The sequence below is a fragment of the Penaeus japonicus genome, unplaced genomic scaffold, assembly GCF_977035675.1.
Source record: "Penaeus japonicus unplaced genomic scaffold, GWHDUDI00000001_assembly GWHDUDI00000018, whole genome shotgun sequence".
In the NCBI taxonomy this organism is placed as follows: Eukaryota; Metazoa; Arthropoda; class Malacostraca; order Decapoda; family Penaeidae; genus Penaeus; species Penaeus japonicus.
The window spans coordinates 5,506,217-5,511,216 of record NW_028234420.1 but is presented as its reverse complement, the minus strand read 5'-3'; positions in this window follow the sequence as shown (position 1 = coordinate 5,511,216).

Here is a 5,000-nt window from a genome sequence, read left to right as displayed (position 1 = left end):
AGCATTTAAAATTCCAACACCAGTAGCTTTGCATTCTGGTGATTTGTAAAGAAACGAGGTCATTCTGAATTTCATCGCTCATAAAAATGAGTCATTTTTGCTGCACCTGAGAATTTTACCCATCACCGAATTTCCTTCATGAATTATCTGATACATAACTTTGATATAAAATATGTTATTACGAGTGGCAGGTATTACTGCAGGCAGAGGTGTAAATCTTTCTCATTTGTGTCAAGAATTTACGAAGAAAAACAACCACACGTAAAAAATGTACCTGCATGTCACACACAAATAAATCTAAATACTCATTGTAAATTCTGAAGAGCTAGTCTGCTTCCAACAGAAAAAAAAATACTGGAGTTAAATCTTAGTACTCTCACGAGAACTGAAATCGTGCGTGTGTGTAAGTGTGTATGTGCGTGCGTGCGTGTGTGTGTGTGTATGTGCGTGTTTGTGTGTGTGTTTGTGTGTGTGTGTTCGTGTGTGTGTGTTTGTGTGTGTGTGTGTGTGTGTGTGTGTGTGTGTGTGTGTGTGACAAATCATCATTTCCGCTGAAAGGAAACTAAAGTTAGATTCTTCCTCGTGTTCCTTTTAGCGTTTGATAAAGCTAATAACGCAAAATGAGTTTCCATTGGACGTTTCCAAATATAGAAAGCAGTTTTGAATTACAGGTTCCAATTTTGAACTCTGATATTCCCTTTGCACTCTGCAATTGCTCCATCAGCAACTTTAGGACTACTCTGTTCCTGCAATCTTTATAGCAAAAGAGAAGCTGTGCGTTATTGAAGAATATCTAAAAATACCGTGATTCTTATCACTCATTATGATAATTGCCATAGTCACTATTAATCATCAAGTTTATAATCAACAAGAATGTCTTAATGCTACTATCAGAAAATAGATATCTGCCCATGCATAGCTGATTTTCAAAATCAATATTAAAAGGCAAAGATAAATAAATACAAAGATTTCTTGAAGTAAGAAAAAAAGGAAAATAGTAAAGATGCAATGAAAATTATCCGCTGCAAACCTTAAGAGAATGCAACGTAATTAACGTTTTTGTTCTGAGTAGTTTGCAATGCGTAGCTATAGCTGAGAGAGGTGCTTCCTTTTGCAGCGTTTAACCTTGGATGTAGCTAATTGCAAGGAAGTTTTTCAGTGCGAAGTTTTTGGTCATTATAGCAAGTCTAGGTTACGGGATAAATATTTTTTCTTTCACATTTCAAGCAAAAATATGATCTATAATTTTCCTTTTCATCTAGGTACATATAATATAGTGATTTCAAAGATGGATAAACCGATTTTTAAAATGCCATTTCAAAGGAACTAATGTCAGTTATATGTCCAGAATTTATATAGGGAAAAGTAAATTAAATGTGCAACGATGAGAAAGGGACAGTCGCAAATTCAATATGATTGTGCAATCTCAATAATGATCACGTTTTCAAGTATTCTTGATCATAATAAGGACAATAGTCGTGCGGAAATACCCTTGTTAAACTTAATAAGACTAAAAACGATGATAATGATAATGATGATACTAGTTATTATGAAAATAATAATATTATTATTCATTTTAAAAATGATAATATAACAACAATGATTATGATGATAATAGCAATGATGATGAAAATAATGTTAAATAATAATACTGATAATGATAACAATACTACTACTAATGATAATTATAACAATAATGATAATGATAACAATAATAATAATGATAACAATGATCATAATGATAATGATATCAGTGATCATAATGATAATGATAACAATGACCATAATGATAATGATAACAATGATCATAATGATAGTAATAGTAATGGCAAGGATATTGATAATAACAATATTAGTAATAGTAATAATGGTGATAATGATAATGATAGTGATAACAAAAATTAAGATAATAATGATATTGATAATGATAACGAAGCGTATCAATTGTATAACAGGGGCCCTACACTACCAACCATTTCCCCTGAAGCTGGCAAAATAGGATGCAAGTGTGAGCTTGATCAGTCCCTTGCAACCAGATCCCCTTGAAAAGAGGTAACGTGGAAGGAGGGAATTTAAACAAAAACAGAGTGGGGAAGTTCCAGTGTTTAACTCCTCAACGTTTAGCTTGTCTTCCAATTAATAAAACATCCGCTAAAAGACTTGACAAAACTAATAGATAAAACAAATAAAAGGATAAACAGGTTAAAGAAATCTTCAAATTACGTCAAACTGCCAAGCAAATGAAAGCACCTTCAAAGTGAAGTGCTAAGTTAAGGGCTTACTTTAAAAACTAACTAAAACGAAAGAGGAATATAAAATGATCCTCTGGCAAAAGACCATACATATAAGAAACAAGTCACTAAAGCATGGCAGTATAGGGGTAACTGAAGGTGATTCTCAGAACAAAAACTGTAGAAGGAAAAAAAAAAAAAACAAGTAAAAAAAAAAACTAAAAACTATAACTAAAAGGCAAAACACTAAATTTAAAACCAAGCACGGCAAGTCATGAAGAGACGATAAATGATATCTCAAAAAAAGAACACAAAACAAACAAAACTATATAAAAAAAATGTTACTGTTAAGATTTGCATATATGTAAAAATAAATCACGTCCAGCTCCTAATATAATGATATATCAGGATCCAAAGACTCAACTTTTCACTGGTTATTTCTTCTGGCAACCGGTGTTTCAGGTAGAAAAAGGGTAACAAAACAACCGCTGACTGGTATAGACTGACTGTGTTTGGTTGTAGGTCATATATATAAACTTTGCGAGGTCAAATGTCACGTAAAAAAATGAATATAAAATGAAATCTAGTTGCACTAGAAAAAATATGAGGAAAGTTGTCGTAAAAAACTAAAGGGTAAAATCACAAAATAAAACAATGAACAATCAAAATACGACATTTGTAAAGATGTACCTTCACTTCATCATGATTTGACAAAATAATGTAAAAATAACTGATAAGAAATTGAAAATACTCTGTAAAACAGCGATTTAAAACTCAATAAAATGATCAATTAAAGCAAAAACAAACTATAAAACAAACATAAAAACAAAACGTCTGGTAAGCCAAACAAAAAACAAAAATACAAGCGAACTAAAAACAGAGAAAATCATGCTAGGAGGAAATAAAACACGACAGAAACATAAAAAAAGATAAAAATAAAAAGAAAAAAAAATGTCAAGTCGCCTCCGGACTCCAGAGCTGTGGAAGCGAGAGGTCGTGGATACGCTCGCAGGGAGGAACGAAGAACGGAGCGATTCCTTACAGTAATAATAATCATAATGACATTAATAACAATTATATAATTAATAATGATAATGACACCAATAGTAATGATAATGATGATGATAGTAATAATTATAATGATAATGATTATAATAATGATAATGATAATTATGAAAATAAAGAATAATAATAACAATAATAATGGTGATATCAATAATAATGATAATAATAATAATGATAAAAGCAACACCACCAACAACAACGACAACAATAACAATGACAATTGCAACAACAATAATGATTATGATAATGATAATGATAGTAATGTTAATAATTATAATGATAAAAACGATAATAATAACAACATCAACAGATTTGATAGTAATGTCAAAATGATAATGATAATATTAGTAATACTAATAATGTTAATAACATTGATGACCTTAATCATAACCATAATTACTATTATTACAACTACTATCACTACTAATAAAAATAAGGATAATATCAATAACAGTAATGATAAGAATTACAACAATAATAACGATAATGATAACAGAACGAAACATATTTACCCTAAATAAAGAGAAAAAAAATCTAGGTCAAATCCCGGTCTTAAACAACCAGAGGTGGAAGCAAGCAATGATAATCCTCTAAACGATTAATCGAATTCATTATGCACCATGCGAAGCGTACCAACGGAATACACTAAATTGAATTGCTATATGATATTGTACTACAGACTTGTTGCTATGTTTAGCTCAACGAAGAGAAGAAAAGAGAAGAAGGTGCTTTTCTAGCTTATTTATTGGGTATTTTATGTTCACACACATCATTTTACCGTTCTAATAATTTCCGAAGGGTAGGTATTCTAGAAGCCAGTACACCTGGGCAGAAGTGATTCTGTTGCATTTCTGACATCTGCCCAAAATCACTAAATTTACTTTATGCATTATCTATTTCCTACATTGCAGAAACGCGGATTTTGTAATAGTTTAGCTGCACCGCAATACGTTATATTTACCCCTTCGATTTTATTGCTATTATTATGTGTTTTGTTACTTTCTTACACCCATAAATAAAAGCAAGATCATTTGTCACAAACAACTTATATGCCATTCAGAAAAATACAACTCTTAAGACAGATTCAAATCCAAGAAGGTATCACCTCTTTTCTTAACTTAATACGGTCTCAATCATGTACACTAGGATTTTAAATGAACGTACGAATATCGCTTTGGCCTCTTTTGTTGCAAATGCTTGACACATAAGTTCAGAGAACCTCACTACTGAAACAACCTGTTGAACGGTCAGACATTATAGTCGATTAGATTATTTTTTTTTTTTTTTTTTTTTGATACATTTCCTTGACTTATAAATGGTAAAGTATTTTAATAAAATAAAAATAACTTTACGATAAAAGTTCTCATTTTTCTGTTCCAAACGCAGCCTGCGAAAAATTGGATCTAAATTTTGAAAATCTGGTCAAACCTCACTTTTCGACAATCAAAGATAATATGCATTCAAAAGAAGTAAGAATACAAATGAAGAGAATGGAAAGGTAGTCAAACTAAATATTGTTATCATAGCCTTTATTATTACTTCCATGGATATCATTCTTGATAATCTCCTGCATTGTACGTAAAAAATTGCTTCTACAAGCGACATATGAAGTTGAATATCATACTGGACCAAAGGTCGATAAGATACAGAATACACAACTCTTTGCATTTATTGTTGTTTGTGTGTGTGAGTACATATATGTAC